This window comes from Bos taurus, chromosome 21 (assembly GCF_002263795.3).
Source record: "Bos taurus isolate L1 Dominette 01449 registration number 42190680 breed Hereford chromosome 21, ARS-UCD2.0, whole genome shotgun sequence".
NCBI classification, from domain to species: Eukaryota; Metazoa; Chordata; class Mammalia; order Artiodactyla; family Bovidae; genus Bos; species Bos taurus.
In genome coordinates this window covers 52,749,016-52,769,607 of record NC_037348.1, presented here as the reverse complement: position 1 = coordinate 52,769,607, position 20,592 = coordinate 52,749,016, and positions in this window count along the sequence as shown.

Sequence of the window (20,592 nt, the reverse complement as noted above, 5' to 3'; positions counted from 1 at the left end):
TTGAGCTTTAGGCCAAATCTTTCACTCTCTTTCATCTTTCATCTTTCACTTTCATCAACAGGCTTTTTAGTTCCTCTTCATTTTCCACCATAACGGTGGTGTCATCTGCATATCTGAGGTTATTGATATTTCTCCCGGAAATCTTGATTCCAGCTTGTGCTTCTTCCAGCTCAGCGTTTCTCATGACAATCTCATATAAATAGAATGAGTTTAAGAGTGTCCTTCCCTGTGCAATATTTTGAAAGAGTTTCAGAAAGATAGGTGTCAGCTCCTCTCTAAATGTTTGTTAAAATTCACCTGTGAACCAATCTTGTCCTGGGCTTTTGTTCGTTGGAAGATTTTTTAATCACAGTTTCAATTTCAGTGCTTGTCATTGGTTTGTTCATGTTTTCTGCTTCTTCCTGGTTCAATCTTGAAGAGTTGCATGTAAGTGCTCAGCTGTTCATTCCTGTCTGACTCTTTGTGACTCTACAGACTGTAGCGTGCTAGCCCACCAGGGTCTTCTGTCCATGGGATTCTCCAGACAAGAATACATGAATTAAAAAAAAATAAAAATATATATTTTTTAAAATCTAGGAATCCTCTTTTTTCTTATGATATATGTCATAACAGATTTCAGAGACGCTAGTACTTCAGATGGAGAAGGCGACGGCACCCCACTCCAGTACTCTTGCCTGGAAAATCCAATGGACGGAGGAGCCTGATAGGCTGCAGTCCATGGGGTCGCTAAGAGTCAGACACGACTGAGCAACTTCACTTTCACTTTTCACTTTCATGCATTGGCGAAGGAAATGGCAACCCACTCCAGTGTTCTTGCCTGGAGAATCCCAGGGATGGGGGAGTCTGGTGGGCTGCCGTCTCGGGTCGCACAGAGTCGGACACGACTGAAGCGACTTAGCAGCAGCAGCAGTACTTCTGAAATGATTGGAGGATTACTGTAGATATACTCAAACAGGGTCACTTAATACATATGGCTCCATTTACCTGACTATGTAACTAAGGAGAGGCAGATGTTCCCCAATGAATCTCTCTCTGAAACAATGTTGCTTTGTTTGATGTTTTCATATCTGTTTACTATGAGTATTTAAGCTGGTCATTTCATGATATGTAATATTTTAATAATAAATACCTGAATCTAAAGCTTAAAGTAAATGAACTATGGCAATAATGAAAGATTCTACAGAGTTTTAAGCTAGTAAAACCAATTAGTTAAGCAAATATGACTCTTTACATTGTTGAGGGAGGGAGAGAAAATAGATCTACAAAACCAAAGGCACTTAACCTGTCAAAGTAAGATGTCCAGAACCTTATATAATTTATAAAATACTTCATATTGTTGCTATTTAAATTTAAAAATGAATACCTTTGCTTAAAACACTTATACCTGAAAACACAAACAGAACTTATAAAGATCTCACCAAAGAAGAAAAACAGATGGCAAATAAGCATCTTAAAAGATGCTCCACATCATATGCCATCAGGGGAGATTCAAGTTCAAATAATAGTGAGATTCCACTAAGCACCTGGTAGAGTGGCCAAAATGCAGAACACTGACAACACCAAACACTCAGGAGGATGTGGATCAACAGGAACTCTCAAACACTATTGATGACAATGCAAAATGGTCCAGTCAATCTGGGAGATAGTTTAGCGTTTTCTTACAAAACTCAGCATACTGTTACCATACAGTTCCACAGTTGTGCTCCTTGGTTTTTACCCTGAAGTTTAGAAAACTTGTATCTACACAGAAATGTGAACATGGGTATTTATAACAGTTTCATTTATAATGGCCAAAATTTGGAAGCAACTGAGATGTCCTTCAGTAGATGAATGGATGAATAAACTGGTACATGCAGACAACGGACTGTTATTCAACACCAAAATGAAATAAGCTTGCAAGAAATGGACTGACATTGAGAAACCTTAATTGCACGTTAATAAGTGAGAAAAGGTCAATCTGAAAAGGCTACCCAACATAGAATTCAACCATATGACATTATGGAAAAGTTAAAACTATGGAGAGAGTAAAAATATCAGTGGTTGAACAGTTTGGTGGGGAGGACTGAATGGCAAAGCACAGATTTTTAGGGCAGTAAAAATATTTTGTAAGATATTATAATGATAGATACATGTCCTTACACATTTTTTTAAAACCCGTAGAAAATATATTATCAAGAGTGAATTCTAATGTAAATATAATGCAAAAGGACGTTGCAGTCCCATGGACTGTCACCTGCCAGGCTTCTCAGTCCATGGGATTTTTCCAGGCAAGAATACTGGAGTGGGTTGCCATTTCCTCCTCTAGGAGATCTTTCTGACCTCGGGAACCAACTTACATTAATATACAGTGTAATAACATGCTATTAAATGGTATGTCTAAGATGTTAATTTCACTCATTACTACACTACAATAAATTATTTTAACATTTGTGAGCATAAAATTGCCTTCATCTCACATGCTAGTACAGTAATGCTCAAAATTCTCCAAGCCAGGCTTCAACAGTACATGAACTGTGAACTTTCAGATGTTTAAGCTGGATTTAGAAAAGGCAGAGGAACTAGAGATCATATTGCCAACATCTGCTGGATCATCGAAAAAGCAGGAGAGTTCCAGAAAAGCATCTACTTCTGCTTTATTGACTACACCAAAGCCTTTGACTGTGTGGATCACAATAAACTGTGGAAAATTCTGAAAGAAATGCTAATACCAGGCCACCTGACCTGCCTCTTGAGAAATCTTTATGCAGATCAAGAAGCAACAGTTAGAACTGGACATGGAACAACAGACTGGTTCCAAATAGGAAAAGGAGTACGTCAAGGCTGTATATTGTGAACCTGCTTATTTAACTTATATGCAGAGTACATCGTGAGAAGTGCTGGGCTGGATGAAGCACAAGCTGGAATCAAGATTGCCGGGAGAAATATCAATAACCTCAGATACGCAGATGACACCACCCTTATGGCAGAAAGTGGAGAAGAACTAAATAGCATCTTGATGAAAGTGAAAGAGGAGAATGAAAAGTTGGCTTCAAGCTCAACATTCAGAAAACTAAGATCGTGGCATCTGGTCCCATTACTTCATGGCAAATAGATGGGAAAACAGTGGAAACAGTGGCTGACTTTATTTTGGGGGGCTCGAAAATCACTGCAGATGGTGATTGCAGCCATGAAATTAAAAGACGCTTGCTCCTTGGAAGGAAAACTATGACCAACCTAGACAGCATATTAAAAAGCAGATACATTACTTTGCCAACAAATGTCCATCTAGTCAAAGCTATGGTTTTTCCAGGAGTCATGTGTGGATGTGAGAGTTGGACGATAAAGAAAACTGAGCGAAGAAGAATTGATGCTTTTGAACTGTAGTGTTGGAAAAGACTCTTGAGGGTTCCTTGGACTGCAAGGAGACCCAACCAGTGCATCCTAAAGGAAATCAGTCCTGAACATTCACTGGAAGGACTGATGCTGAAACTCCAATACTTTGGCCACCTAATGCAAGGAGCTGACTCATTTGAAAAGACTCTGATGCTGGGAAAGATTGAAGTCAGGAGGAAAAGGGGATGACTGAGGATTAGATGGCTGGATGGTATCACTGACTCAATGGACATGGGTTTGAGTAAACTCCTGGAGTTGGTGATGGACAGGGAGGCCTGGCATGCTGCAGTCCATGGGGTCGCAAAGAGTTGGACACTGAACTGAGCGACTGAACTGAACTGAACTGAGCATAAAATATATAATGTGTTCCTAAGCATCTGTAGGTAGATAGAGAGGTAGATAGGTTGATAGGTAGATAGTTAAATTGAAAGATAAAAAGCTACCTATCTTAAGATATCATAATGAAAAATCACATAACTTTTTTGAGTCTGTTTCCACTTGAGTTATAAAATTTTCAGTAAACACTAAAATTCTTGAGTAAGTATCAGTGTCATATGGTATGTGAAAAATGCACATTAAGACAAAATATTTACATACTATTTTGATATATTGTTTTAAAAGGGATAATACTTTACATTGTCCAAAAAAATAATATAGATTGTATGACCATATATCTTATTCATGAAAATGTCTTTTTGTCAATTCAATCATATTTTCTCACAAATTGAATGAAATTTATTAATTCTTTATTTTCTTAAGCATTTAGCCTACATTTGATTAACCTATAATGATGTGATATAGATATAAATCCATTGCATAAAATGTATTAAAGTATAAATATAATTGGCTTGCTTGGCAGTAATTTGCTTTAATTAGCTTCTTATTCTCTCATATTATATTTTACTGCCTTTGGCATGGGGCTCTTTAAAACAAATTTAGTAAACAGTATCAGTCAACCATGCAAATAGATGAAAACTATTTACCAGCCCACAAAATGTTTTACCAGCCCTTCTGCTTTGGTGACATCCCAAATGTAGTAAAATTAATGTGATTAGCATCCGTTATGAGTCACTCAGCAAAAGCTCTCCTTCTCTGAATCCATAATGAATGAATGATTAACAAATGTTAATCATTATTTCTGTATTATTTCCAGCTTGAAACTTTGAATATAAAGTCATGATCTAATAATGTCTTGATTATCACCAAATAAAATAATTCTTCCATAACCAATATTTAAATATGTTCATGTATATTTTAAAGCTGGAATATTTAACAGAATAGGAGAGAAGAGTGAGAGTATAGTTAGGACGAGAAATTATTGAACAAATACCTCTCCTGCGATGCCTACACCTCGGTTATCACTAACCACTTTCCATAAGAACTAAATTGATTTCTTTGTGAAGAAAGCCGTAAGGGTTTTGCTTCAGCCACTGTACTCAACAGTTCCTTTTGCATTATTCACAGAGATCAGTGACTGGGAATTGACAACAGAAAGGAACAAATTATAAAAGGTAACTCAAGCAGATTGCTGTGACCATCTTAGACTTTTAATGCTGTGCCTGTTTCCCTGTCAGCTAGTTGCTGAGTGACAATTACTATGTGACTCTAGAAACATGATTCTTCTCTCAACTCTTAACATTATTATGCAATGTAGGGCCTAAGCTTTGTCATTTAAACTTGTTGGACTCAGATGTCTATTATGTTAGAATAGGATTATATAACTAATTAGGAAATACCTAAGCCCAGCTGGATCATTAGAATGTTGCACCACTGCCTGGCCCGATTAGCACAGTGTGACATGGCGTAGCTGCTGACAAGTACATCCTCAAGGCCACTTTGCTTAATATACGTGTTATTTTTAAATTCATGAAAAATCATTGGTAACTCTATACATTAATTTATAACAAAAGATATATGTTGTCTGTTCTAGGCAACTAAGAAAGGTGGGAAAGAAGTAAAAACAGTATCTAATATTGAAAAAAAATTATACAACATAAAAGCATAAGTGAGGAGTAGGAATGTATGCTTACAGGCCTAAGCTGGTAGTAGTATATGCAGAAGGACTTTCACAAAAAATTAAAGAGTTCAAAAGGTACAGGAATGGCAAGACTTCTAATTTGAAGGAAACTGACATTTACAGTCCAGACAGGAAGCTGCGAGTCTAGAAGAAATAGAAGGGTTATAGCATTGGTCACAAAGTGGGGGAGTTTAATAAAGATATCAAGAGGAGAGAGTTCTATGATTAGAGGAATCATCAAAATTGCCAAATTCTCCCAAGAATTAGCTCAAATGCTCAATGTCAGAGAAGTGACATTGGTGACTCTAGCAAGGACAGATTAAGAATACGTAAAGGCCTTCCTTATAGTAGTCAATTGTCTTCTCCAACTGCTTATAAAGCTCCTTTCGGCTCCTAGACTCATGGACAGAAAGAAAGCTTCCTGAGACATAGTAAAGTCTGCACAGGCACCGAGAAGACATCAAATTGTAAGTTGTCACAGCCTTTTTATTAAAATATTTGTTTTTGCTCTTTTACAGTTATTATTTATTTACCTTTTGTTCCCAACTTTCAACATTGTGGTTTCAATTATTAGATTTGATAAGTATAAAATTAGTTATATAGACATTTATATCTATAAAGAGACTGAAAATTATAATGACTTCTATTTTGTGAACTTATGGACTTTTTTCAAATTTCTTGAGAGATTTACATAACTCTATGATGCAAACAAAATGATCTAGGTTAATAGGATTGTTTTGGGCTACATATACTTAGATTTTTTTTTTTTAAGTAGTAAATTTACCAGCAAATTCATACATGCTGAAGTGATGTAATCCTCACCCACACTGCCTATGCTTATTCACAAAATCAGACATGAAAATTTTCTAAGCCCTTTCTTTGTTTTGTGCTCAGTATCCATTTGTCTGCATTTCTTTTTCAGGAGAGAATTCTGAAATAGGATTTTGGTCCCCTTGATGGCCTTAGTTATGTATGAAGCTGTGATTTCAGGCAGGTTCAATAATTATAAAATAGATCTCTGTATGAGGCAAAAAGCTTAAACACACCTCATCAATAAAGACAAAAGAAGAGAGTTCCTGGAATCCATCCCCAACACTGTATGAATTTTTAACTTTTTTCCTAGTCATACCTATGAGAAGCCTTTCCAGGAAGATGTGTTCATACTGCTTCAATTAGTATGATCTCTTCCTGGACTTGGTGAGACAATATCTTAGAGATTTCAATTAGAATGGGCTTTATTGTTAAATAAGCGAAGTCAGGGCAACCTATATTCAAAATCTGCTCTTTCATATTTCACACATTTTCCAGGCACTGAGAACTTTTTGTCTAACCACTGTGGCATTCAACTTCTCACCTCTTCACAGTTTACATGGCTGAGTTCCTCAGTAATTTGTTAACTGACAAACTGATGTTAATGAACATCAATCTTTTACTTCAAGTGGATCTTAAATAGGGGAAAATATGATCTATCTAGGAATTAAAGCTCCTACAAATGCAGTTGGGGAGCATAAGTGAAAGGCAATATTCTGAAACACATGAGTTACTCTTTTCTTCTAGTTTACCCGCCTTCGTGTCTGAGAATGGTCCATCCAACCAAAAGATTCAAGTCATGTTGGTAACTTATTGATTCTTACTGACTGCCAGTTAAAATCCAAGCTGTTAAATATATCATGCATTGCTTTCTAAGATTTGATTACATTTCTTTGCAGTTGATTCCACATACTTAGTGCAATACTGGAAGAGTAAGGGTATTGCTTGAGTTTTTTAACTAAAATAAACATTGAATTTGTTTAAGAGATATTTAACATGCTGATACTTATAGGCGGAGAAGGAAATGGCAATCCACTCCAGTGTTCTTGCCTGGAGAATCCCAGGGACAGGGGAGCCTGGTGGGCTGCCGTCTCTGGGATCGCACAGAGTCGGACATGACTGAAGTGACTTAGCAGCAGCAGCAGTGGCATACTTATAGGAAAAGGGCTTCCCTGGTGGCTCAGCAGTAGAAGAATCTGTCTGCCAATGCAGTAGGCGTGGATATGATCCCTGGGTTGGGAAGATCCCTGGGAGGAGGGAATGGAGACCCAGTCCAGTATTATTAGAAAATCCCATGGACAGAGAGGAACCTGGCATGCTACAGTCCTTAGGGTCACCAAGAGTTGGACATAACTGAACGACTAAACTACCACGACTTAAAGGAAAATAATTTGTCCAGATGATAGTTTTTACCTGCACATGAGGGAAAAGTCCAAACCCAATATATAGGGTTTTAGTATCTCTACCTTTTTTAATGTAGTACTTTTAGTTTATATGTCCGAGGTATGTGAATTCATAGAAACAAAATATCTAATGTTAACCCTCATGAGATTAAGAACCGGAAAAACACATGGCTCCAGGAAGAATATAATCCTTATACTGCAAGTAAGAATAGTAAGTAAGCAGAAAAACACAAACAAACCAGCAGCTATATTACAGATTAGAAGCAACATCATTGACTCAAATGTGACAAGAAGTTGCTCCCCCATTTCAAAGAAAAAAGGACAACTTGAAAGAGAGATTTGTGTCTATTGCTGTTAAAAATAAATTACTCCCTAGGAATAGGAATACAGTATGCTAATATTATTTATAAAGCATAGTTGTAGACATTTATAAACTAAAACCTAGAACACAGCCAAAAACTTTCATAGTAGAGCAAAAATTATAAAATATCATTTATTTCATGTTAACTTGCACTTTGAAATGTTCCATAATGTATGACTGGAAATGCAACAGTAGATGTGTATCGTTTATAAATATAAGAAAATATCTATATTGAGGTTTCATATTCTTTTTGTCTTTCTTTTTTATTGGATTAATGGTTTCAGAGCTTTCAGTTCAGTTCAGTTCAGTTCAGTCACTCAGTCGTGTCTGACTTTTTGCGACGCCATGAATCGCCGCATGCCAGGCCTCCCTGTCCATCACTAACTCCCGGAGTTCACTCAAACTCATGTCCATTGAGTCGGTGATGCCATCCAGCCATCTCATCCTCTGTCGTCAGCCCTTTCCTCCTGCCCCCAATCCCTCCCAGCATCAGAGTCTTTTCCAATGAGTCAACTCTTCACGTGAGGTGGCCAAAGTACTAGAGTTTCAGCTTTAACATCATTCCTTCCAAAGAATTCCTAACCCTACCCCAGGGCTGATCTCCTTTAGAATGGACTGGTTGGATCTCCTTGCAGTCCAAGGGACTCTCAAGAGTCTTCTCCAACACCACAGTTCAAAAGCATCAATTCTTCGGCACTCAGCTTTCTTCACAGTCCAACTCTCACATCCATAAATGACCACTGGAAAAACCATAGCCTTGACTAGACGGACCTTTGTTGGCAAAGTAATGTCTCTGCTTTTGAATATGCTATCTAGGTTGGTCATAACTTTTCTTACAAAGGAGTACACCATGGACCGCAGCATGCCAAGCCTTCCTGTCCATCACCAACTCCCAGAGATTACCCAAACTCTTGTCCATTGAGTCGGTGATGCCATCCAGCCATCTCATCCTCTGTCGTCAGCCTTTTCCTCCTGCCCCCAATCCCTCCCAGCATCAGAGTCTTTTCCAATGAGTCAACTCTTCACGTGAGGTGGCCAAAGTACTAGAGTTTCAGCTTTAACATCATTCCTTCCAAAGAATTCCTAACCCTACCCCAGGGCTGATCTCCTTTAGAATGGACTGGTTGGATCTCCTTGCAGTCCAAGGGACTCTCAAGAGTCTTCTCCAACACCACAGTTCAAAAGCATCAATTCTTCGGCACTCAGCTTTCTTCACAGTCCAACTCTCACATCCATAAATGACCACTGGAAAAACCATAGCCTTGACTAGACGGACCTTTGTTGGCAAAGTAATGTCTCTGCTTTTGAATATGCTATCTAGGTTGGTCATAACTTTTCTTACAAAGGAGTACACCATGGACCGCAGCATGCCAAGCCTTCCTGTCCATCACCAACTCCCAGAGATTACCCAAACTCTTGTCCATTGAGTCGGTGATGCCATCCAACCATCTCATCCTCTGTCTTCCCCTTCACCTCCTGCCTTCAATCTTTCCCAGCATCAGGGTCTTTTCAAATGAGTCAGCTCTTCGCATCAGGTGGTGAAAGTATTGGTGTTTCAGCCTCAACATCATTCATTCCAATGAACACTCAGGACTGATCGCCTTTAGGATGGATTGGTTGGATCTCCTTGCAGTCCAAGGGACTCTCAAGAGTCCTCTCCAAAATAACAGTTCAAAAATATCAATTCTTCTTCGCTCAGTTTTCTTTATCGTCCAACTCTCACATCCATACATGACCACTGGAAAAACCATGGCCATGACTAGATGGAACTTGTTGGCAAGATAATGTCTCTGCTTTTTAATATGCTGTCTAGGTTGGTCATAACTTTCCTTCCACGGGGAAAGCGCATTTAATTTCATGGCTCCAGTCACCATCTGCAATGATTTTGGAGCTCCCCCTCCCCCCCGCAAAAAAGTCAGCCACTGTTTCCCTGTTTATTTGCCATGATGTAATGGGACTGGATTCCATGATCTTAGTTTTCTGAATGTTGAGCTTTAAGCCAAATTTTCACTCTTCTCTCTCATTTTCATCAAGAGGCTCTTTAGTTCTTCGCTTTCTGCTCTAAGAATGGTGTGATCTGCATATCTGAGGTTATTGATATTTCTCCTGGCAATCTTGATTCCAACTTGTGCTTCATCCAGCCCAGCATTTCTCACAATGTACTCTGCATAGAAGTTAAATAAGAGGGTGACAATATACAGCCTTGACGTACTCCTTTTCTGAATTGGAACCAGTCTGTTTGTTGTTCTGTGTCCAGTTCTAACTGTTGTTTCCTGACCTGTATACAGATTTCTCAAGAGGTAGGTCAGGTGGTCTGGTATTAGCATTTCTTTCAGAATTTTCCACAGTTTGTGGTGATCCACAAAGTCTTTGACATAGTCAATAAAGCAGAAGAAGATGTTTTCCTCAAACTCTCTTGCTTTTCTGATGATCCAGCAGATGCTGACAATTTGATCTCTGCTTTCTCTGCCTTTTCTAAATCCAGTTTGAACATGTGGAAGTTCATGGTTCATGCATTGCTGAAGCCTGGCTTGGAGAATTTTGAGCATTACTTAACTAGTGTGTGAGATGAGTGCAATTGTGAGGTAATTTGAGCATTCTTTGGCATTGGCTTTCTTTGGGATTGGAATGAAAACTGCCCTTTTCCATCTTTCTAAATTCCATATATATGTGTTAGTATACTGTATTGGTGTTTTTCTTTTTGGCTTACTTCACTCTGTATAATAGGTTCCAGTTTTAATCCATCTCATTAGAACTGATTCAAATGTAACAATAACCCTGTGTACGAGATAGCAAAAGAGACACCTATGTATAGATCAGTCTTATGGACTCTGTGGGAGAGGGAGAGGGTGGGGAGATTTGGGAGAATAGCATTGAAACATGTATAATATCATGTATGAAACGAGTCACCAGTCCAGGTTTGATGCACGGTACTGGATGCTTGGGGCTGGTGCACTGGGACAACCCAGAGGGAGGGGAGGGGAGGGAGGAGGGAGGAGGGTTCAGGATGGGGAGCACAGGTATACCTGTGGCGGATTCATTTCGATATTTGGCAAAACTAATACAATATTGTAAAGTTTAAAAATAAAATAAAATTAAAAAATAAATAAATTAACTTAAAAAAAAAAACAAAAACAAACTGCCCTTTTCCAGTCCTGTGGCCACTGCTGAGTTTTCCAAATTTACTAGCATATTGAATGCAGCACTTTCACAGGATCATCTTTTAAGGTTTGAAATAGCTCAACTGGAATTCCATCACCTCCACTAGCTTTGTTTATAGTGATGCTTCTTAAGGCCCACTTGACTTTGCATTCCAGGATGCCTAGCTCTAGGTGAGTGATCACACCATCGCGATTATCTGGGTCATGAAGATCTTTTTGTACAGTTCTTCTGTGTATTCTTGCCAATTCTTCTTCATATTTCCGGCTTCAGTTAGGTCCATACCACTCCTGTCCTTTATTATGCCCGTCTTTGCATGAAAACTTCCCTTGGTATCTCTAATTTTCTTGAAGAGATCTCTAGTCTTTCCCATTCTGTTGTTTTCCTCTATTTCTTGGCACTGATCACTGAGGAAGGCTTTCTTATCTCTCCTTGCTATTCTTTCGAACTCTGCATTCAGATGCTTATATCTTTCCTTTTCTCCTTTGCTTTTTGCTTCTCTTCTTTTCACAGCTATATGTAAGGCCTCCTCAGACAACCATTTTGCCTTTTTGTTTCTTTTTCTTGGGGATGATCTTGATCCCTGTCTCCTGTACAATGTCCCGAACCTCTGTCCATAATTCATCAGGCATTCTCTCTATCAGATCTAGTTCCTTAAATCTATCTCTCACTTCCACTGTATAATTGTAAAATATATGATTTAGGTCATATCTAAATGGTCTAGTGGTTTTTCCTACATTCTTCAATTTAAGTATTAATTTGGCAATAAGGAGTTCATGATCTGAGCCACAGTCAGTTCCCGGTCTTGTTTTTGCTGACTGTATAGAGCTTCTCCATCTTTGGCTGCAAAGAATAGAATCAATCTGATTTCAGTGTTGGCCATCTAGTGATGTCCAAGTGTAGAATCTTCTCTTGTGTTGTTGGAAGAGGGTGTTTGCTGTGACCAGTTTGTTTTCTTGTCAAAACTCTAGTAACCTTGACCCTGCTTCATTCCGTACTCCAAGGCCAAATTTGCCTATTTCTCCAGTTGTGTCTTGAATTCCTACTTTTGCATTCCAGTCTCCTATAATGAAAAGGATATCTTTTTTGGGTGTTAGTTCTAAATCGTCTTGTAGGTCTTCATAGAACTGTTCAACTTCAACTTCTTCAGCATTAATGGTCGGGGCATAGACTTAGATTACCATGATAATGAATGGTTTGCCTTGGAAATGAACAGCGATCATTCTGTCGTTTTTGAGACTGCATCAAAATACTGCATTTCAAACTCTTTTGTTGACCATGATGGCTACTCCACTTCTTCTAAGGGATTCTTGCACACAGTAGTGGGTATAATGGTCATGTGAGTTAAATTCACCCATTCCAGTCCGTTTTAGTGTGCTGATTCCTAAAATGTTGACATTCACTCTTTCCATCTCCTTTTTGACCACTTCCAATTTGCCTTCATGGACCTAACATTCCAGGTTCCTATGCAATATTGCTTTTTAAAGCATCAGACCTTGCTTTTCTCACCAGTCATATCCACAACTGGGTGTTGTTTTTGCTTTGGCTCTGTCTCTTCTTTCTTTCTGGAGTTATTTCTCCACTGATCTCCAGTAGCATTTTGGGCACCTACTGACCTGGGGAGTTCATCTTTCAGTGTCGTGTCTTTTTGCCTTTTCATACTGTTCATGGGGTTCTCAAGGCACAAATATATGTGTGGATTTATGTATATACACATATATATTTATTTTACACATACACATGTGTATATATAGTTATAGTTACATCTGTTGTATCACAGTGCCTTAGGGGCTCCTTGGTGGCTCATATGTTACAGAATCCACCTCTAATGTGGGAGACCTGGATTTCATCCCTGGGTTAGGAAGATCCCCTGTGGAAGGAGATGGCAACCCACTCCAGTGTTCTTGCCTGGAGAATATCCACGAACAGAGGAGCCTGATGGGCTACAGTCCGCGAGGTCTCCAAGAGACTGACATGAGGAGGTATAAATGCATCAAATCTCCCTGTTGATTCCCAGACTTCTGGAAATCAAATTGTCTGATATTTTCCAGTAACTATAACATATCATATTTTCCTGAAACTTGTTTAATATTTGAGAAACACAGTGCTGATAGATCAAAGTGAAAGTGAAGTCGCTCAGTCGTGTCCGACTCTTTGCCACCCCATGGCAGGTAGCCTACTAGGCTCTGCGATCCATGGGCTTTTCCAGGCAAGAATACTGAAGTGGGTTGCCATTTCCTTCTCCAGGGGATCTTCCCAATCCAGGGATCAAACCCGGGTCTCCTGCATTGCAGACAGACACTTTACTGTCTGAGCCACTAGATCAAAGGTAAAAATAGTTTGGTGGGTTTTTTTCTAATTTTTTTTCAACGATATCTAGAGTAGAATTCTTTCACAGAAATAAAAACACTTTGAGTGACCTTGGCATGTGGTCAATGGGAGAGACATTCTGTACATATTATTAAACACTCATTTTAACTATAACTAAAATTTATGGTTAAAGGGAATCATTTTCCTTCATTAGTCTCTATTGTGCAATATCAAAAAAGAATAGAAGAGAATTGCAGATAAAAAGTCCCAGTGACCTTTAAACATGTCTAGAAAAACTTCTTATAATTTATAGTATTAAAGTTTTTAATACAAAATATATTTCACTGAATATTTAAAATTCTATAATATACCATACATATTTATTATAAAAACTTGAGAAATTTTAGAAAAGAAGATGAATAAAATTATCTAAGTACACAGTCTACAGAAAATTAATACAAAAATGTTTAGTATTATTCATTTCTGTATTGTATATATGTTATGTGGATTAACAGGGAATATTTAATATTAAAAAATAAAATAAGTTAAAGATGCTTTAGGGTATTAGTTTAATACAACAACTTCTTTTTCCATTTGTTTTTTTTTTTCGTATGTAACTCAGGGCTACAGAAATAAAATAATCAAGATTATTGGTTCATGGAGGCCCCTTTCCTCTCTAGTAAAGTATATTTCTTTTAATAAGGGAATAATTAACTTTGAAATCACCATTGAACATAACCCATGACTTTGGCAATAAATTTTATCTAGCTCTGTTGTGCTCTACCATTCCACTACTGTTTTTTATATAACCTCCTTTATCCTATTGTTACCAATTCATTTTCTTTTTATGTAATTTTACTTTATTAGTATGTATTCCAGAAGCGTTATTTTTTGGTGTGTTCATTTTTTAACATTGGAAGCATTTAATCAACTTTTACAACATAAGTTAAATTTATCAACTCCCTTGATCTGTTTATTATTGATAATTTAAAACTTATGTGGACAAATATGTCCTTTAAGATAATTTCCATTTTTCTCTTAGTAAGGTTTGTCATACAAATTAAAACTTATCTCCAAAGTAATGTATATTCATATTAAATTCTTCAAATATTAAAAATAATTCCATAAATGGAAAATGAAAGTTCATCCAATCTCACCATCAAAATAGGCCAGAGCTAAAAATTTGATATAAATCTTCCCCCAAATAAATATTACACCTAATTTTGAAAATGTTAGTCCCAGTTAGTATACATAGAGCAACGTCAGTTTTTATAGATGTCATATAAAATGCAAATGTGTCTAATTTAGGGTCCTTTTTGCCAAATCATACATATATTCTTTTAATTTGTATATATCACTGTTATTGTACATCTCTGTACATGTTCCTAAAGACACATTTAAAGGTGCAGAACATTAAAATTTTTAATTACAAAGAGATTACTTCACATCAGGGGTGTTCTAATTCACACTCAGAAATATTGTCTGAGAGCCCGTTTAACTCCATTTTAATAGTGGTAATTATTAATCTTTTTCATTCTTCTGTACTGTATTAAAAGGGAAAAGGAGTAGTAAAACTGACATACTGAAGAAAAAAAAATTTCTGAATTCTGAACATTTTCAATATATTTAAATAAATGTACTTTGGAAACGTATTCAAAGCCACATGGTGAAACAGAACAATTTCACTATTTGGGAGAGATATAGCTTAGTTTCTGTGTATTAACACAAGAATATACCCAGAAAAGAGGGGCTAATGGTTGTTGGCTCAATTAGTGCAACTTGAATGAATAACTTTTTTTTTTTTTTTTGAGAGCTTGAGGGTAAATTAAGACAACATTTAGCTCTGCTTCTTATTAGCTGTGCATAAATTCTCCCAAGAGCCTAATTAGCTCTGTCACAGTAAGTGTCTTATCCATTTATACAAGAGAACATTTTCCTTCCCCTTACATTCTGTCATGTAATAAATGATTGCGATACTAAATTTAAACTTGCTTTTAGAGTAGTGATATGAGGTTTGCTGAAGGTTACATTTCCCGCAACTAAATGGCCTTTTGTGTACCTTTTTTTTTTTCTTTTTTTTCCTTTTGAACCTTGAGATATCGACCTAATATTAAAAACAAGTAACAAAGTCTCCTTCCTCCTTTTTTCCCCCCATGCAGCCACTATACTCCGCACTTGATAAAAGTTTACTTTGGTGTTTAAAATGTTATCAGATATCATTTTAATAGTTATTTATTGGGAAGTAGAAATGGAAAAGGAAAGGTGGTAAATAAAAAGTTGAGAGAAGCAAAACTCTTAATATAGTAAAACAAAATTGGTGGCTTTTATTTAAAATATTAAAAAAAATTTGAATAATATTTAAAGTCAAACGGTTGCTCATGGAAGAAGAGTTATGACCAACCTAGAAAACATATTAGAAAGCAGAGACATTATTTTTCCAACAAAGAGCCGTCTAGTCAAAACTTTGGTTTTTCCAGTAGTCATGTATGGATGTGAGAGTTGGACCATAAAGAAAGCTGAGTGCTGAACAATTGATGCTTTTGAACTGTGGTGTTGGAGAAGACTCTTGAGAGTCCCTTGGACTGCAAGGGGATCCAACCAGTCCATCCTAAAGGAAATCAGTCCTGGGTGTTCATTTGAAAGACTGATGGTGAAGCTGAAACTCCAGTACTCTGGCCACCTGATGCAAGGAACTGACTCATTCGAAAGACCCTGGTGCTGGGAATGATTGAAGGCAAGAGGAGAAGGGGATAACAGAGGATGAGATGGTTGGACGGCATCACCAACTCAATGGACATGAGTTTGAGTAAGCTCCAGGAGTTGGTGATGGACAGGGAAGCCTGGCATACTACAGTCCATGGGGTCGCAAAGAGTCGGACATGACTGAGCAACTGAGCTGAACTGAACTGACATATTTAAAAATTTCAATCAAGATAATGATTAAGTGTAAGTCACAGAGGGGCACATCCCTTTCATTTTATTTTCCAACACTGCCCTTGATCTCTTGCACAGTGTCCCTTACCCTGGCTGAGAGAAATAGTGGGCTTGGCTCTCCTCTCATTTTACTTTGCACTATGATTGAGAAGACTCAAATTTCCGAGATCTGCTGGATCATCAGAAAAGCAAGAGAGTTCCAGAAAAACATCCATTTCTTCTTTATTGACTATGCCAAAACCTTTGACTGTGTGGATCACAATAAACTGTGGAAAATTCTGAAAGAAATGGAATACCAGACTACCTGACTTGCCTCCTGAGAAATCTGTATGCAGGTCAGGAAGCAACAGTTAGAACTGGACATGGAACAACAGACTGGTTCCATATAGGAAAAGGAGTACATCAAGTCTGTATATTGTCACTCTGCTTATTTACTTATATGCAGAGTACATCATGAGAAACGCTGGGCTGGAAGAAGCACAAGCTGGAATCAAGATTGCCGGGAGAAATATCAATAACCTCAGATGTGCAGATGACATCACCCTTATGGCAGAAAGTGAAGAGGAACTCAAAAGCCTCTCAATGAAAGTGAAAGTGGAGAGTGAAAAAGTTGGCTTAAAGCTCAACATTCAGAAAACTAAGATCATGGCATCCAGTCCCATCACATCATGGCAAATAGAGAAACAGTGGAAACAGTGTCAGACTTTATTTTTGGGGGCTCCAAAATCACTGCAGATGGTGATTGCAGCCATGAAATTAAAAGACACTTACTCCTTGGAAGGAAAATGATGACCAACCTAGAAAAAATATTAAAAAGCAGTGACATTACTTTGCCAACAAAGGTTCATCTTGTCAAGGCTATGGTTTTTCCAGTAGTCATGTGTGGATGTGAGAGTTGGACTATAAAAAAAAGCTGAGCACAGAAGAATTGATGTTTTCAAACTGTGGTGTTGGAGAAGACTCTTGAGAGTCTCTTGGACTGCAAGGAAATCCAACCAGTCCATCCTAAAGGAGATCAGTCCTGGGTGTTCATTGGAAGGACGGAAGCTGAAGCTGAAACTCCAATACTTTGGCCACCTGATGAGAAGAGCTGATTCATTTGAAAAGACCCTGTTGCTGGGAAAGATTGAAGGCAGGAGATGAAGGGGACGACAGAGAATGAGATCATTGGATGGCTTCACCGACTCAATGGACATGAGTTTGGGTAAACTCTGGGAGTTGGTGATGGACAGGGAGGCCTGGCGTGCTGTGGCCCATGAGTTGCAGAGTCAGACATGACTGAGCAGCTGAACTGAATTGAACAAGGCTTTTTTAAGATTTCCTGTCCTTCATTTTGCAAAGGAAGCAATTGTTATTCCTACCTTCATCTCTATTTCTATTTCTTTTATAAAGTACAGTAGTACCCTTGATTCATCGTTGCCCTTTCTGCAGTTTAATAAACCCATGTTCAACTGCAATCTGGAAATATTAAATAGAAAATACTAGAAACATAATTTGTACACTTTAAATTGTGCACCATTCTGATTGGTGTGATGAAATCATGCCCTCCTTCTTCCTGCTTGGGATTATCAACTGTTGGTGTTGTGTGCTTCTGACATCCAACCATGTCTGTCATCATGGCTTGATGATTTAGGGTCACTAGAAGCAGATGATCTTCCTCGAATATACTGTAAGAAGATCAGTAGTAACCTAGTGTTACCTCACCACGCCTAGATCATTCATGTCACTTCATGTCATGGTGTAGGCATTTTATCTATTTACATCATCACAAGAAGAGATAGTGTGGTATGATATTTTGAGAGAGACGGTTACAGAAGCCAAGCTTGTACTGCTGGCTGCATATGTCAATAAATCAAGAGATGAGTTTGGGGCAAGTAGTATTGACTTTATTTATAAAGCCAGCAGACCAAGAATATGGTGGACTAGTGTCCCAAAGAACCATCTTACCAGGAAGAGCAGAGAATGGAGAGTTCCAGTTTTCATAGGTACTGAATTTGAGTTTGGGAAGATAGGAACCTTCTGGAGGCAGATGGTGGTGACAACAGTGTGAATGTATTTAATGCCATTGAACCCCTACACTCAAAAATGGTAAATTGTATGTTCTGTGTATCTTACCCAAAAATTCAAGAAATATAAATTAAAATAATAATGATAATGAAAAGAACCATCTTACCTGATAGAATTCAGTCTTCTTTTAAATAAAAAGAAGAGGGAGTAATTCAGACATTTTTTGTTCCAGTCATCCTCTGGAGGGGATGTGTTAATTTCTTCCTTCCAGCAGTCATTCATAGGCAGGCTTGGTCAGGATGTTTCCTGTGATCTAAACAAAGGTATTTTGGCTAAATTATCTTTATCTGGGAGTCAGGGTTCCCAAAGATAGGCTATTATGCATTATTTCATCTTATAGGCAACATCCCATTAGTGATTAACTTGTAATAGAACATGAATGCTCTTCCTTATTAGAAAGGCACATTTGCATAACCTTTGTTATAGTATATTATTATATTTGTTCTATTTTTTCTTGTAAATTCAGAAATTTTATTTTATTTTTTAAATTAATTTTATTTTATTTAACTTTACAATATTGTATTGGTTTTGCCATATATCAAAATGAATCTGCCACAGGTATACATGTGTTCCCCATCCTGAACCCTCCTCCCTCCTCCATCCCTATACCATCCCTCTGGGTCATCCCAATGCACCAGCCCCAAGCATCCAGTATCATTATATTTATTATTGTTAACCTCTTACTGTATCTAATTTTATAATAAACTTTATCATAGATATGAATGTACAGGAAAAAACATGGTATGTATAGGGTTTTGTACTATAAGAAATTTCAGACATCCACTATAGGTCTGGAAACATATTTCTCACAGATAAGGGTGGATTATGATAGCTGTTTTGATACCATTAATATTATGTTCTACTACAATAAATGTCTTTAACAGATTGTGTATAGATTGATAATGCTAAGAATTGAAAAACTCTGAGTTTTTATGCTCTTATTTCCTTATGTATATGTTTTACTTCACATCGATTATGACTTTCTTATGTATACTTTTTTGGTCTGCTATACTTATCTAATTATTTGATTTTACTTATTCACTGTCTAATTTTAGAAGAGCCTCTTGATGAGGGCGAAAGTGGAGAGTGATAAAGCTGGCTTAAAACTCAACATTCAAAAAGCTAAGATCATGGCATCTGGTCCTATCACTTCATGGCAAATAGAAAGGGAAAAACTGGAAGCAGAGAGAGATTTTATTTTCCTGCACTTCAAAATCACTGTGGACGGTGATTGCAGCTATGAAATTAAAAGACACTTGCTCTTTGAAAGGAAAACTATAAGAAACCTATATGCTAAGTCACGTCAATCATGTCTGACTCTTTGCGACCCTAGGGACCATAGCCCACCAGTCTCCTCTGTCCATGGGATTCTCCAGAAAAGAGTACTGGACTTGGTTGCCATGCCCTTCCCCAGGGGATCTTCCTGACCCAGCAACTGAATAGACCTTTCTTACATTTCCTGAATTGGCTAGCGGTTTCTTTACCGATAGCGCAAGCAGGGATGTTATAAGAAACCTAGACAGGGTATGTAAAAGCAGAGACATCACTTTGCTGACAAAGGTCTGTATATTCAAAACTATGTTTTGTTTTTTTTTTTTCCAGTAGTCATGTACAGATGTGAGAGTTGGACCATAAAAAATAAATAAATGAATAAATAAATAAAGCTGGGCACAGAAGAGTCGATGCTCTCGAACTATGGTGCTGGAGAAGACTCTTGAGAGTCCCTTGGACACCAAGAGATCAAGCCAGTCAATCCTAAAGGAAATCAACCCTGAAGGTTGGAAGGGCTGATTCCTTGGAAGGACTGATGCTTAAGCTCCAATACTTTGGCTACTTGATGCATAGGGCTGACTCATTGGAAAAGACGCTGATGCTGGGAAAGATGGAAGGCAAAAGGAGAAGAAAACAACAGAGGATGAGATGTTTAGATAGTGTCACCGACTCAATGGACGTGAATTTGAGCAAACTCCCTCCAGGAGATAGTCAAAGACAGGGAAGCCTGATGTGCTACAGTCCAGGGGGTCACAAAAAGTCAGACAGGACTTAGCAACTGAATAACAGCAACAACAAACAACCAGGGTCAGACTTTGGAGAATTTAATGATAGCTTTGAAATGTATTGCATGACTTCCAATTTAGTCTCTATTTATCTGTATCCTT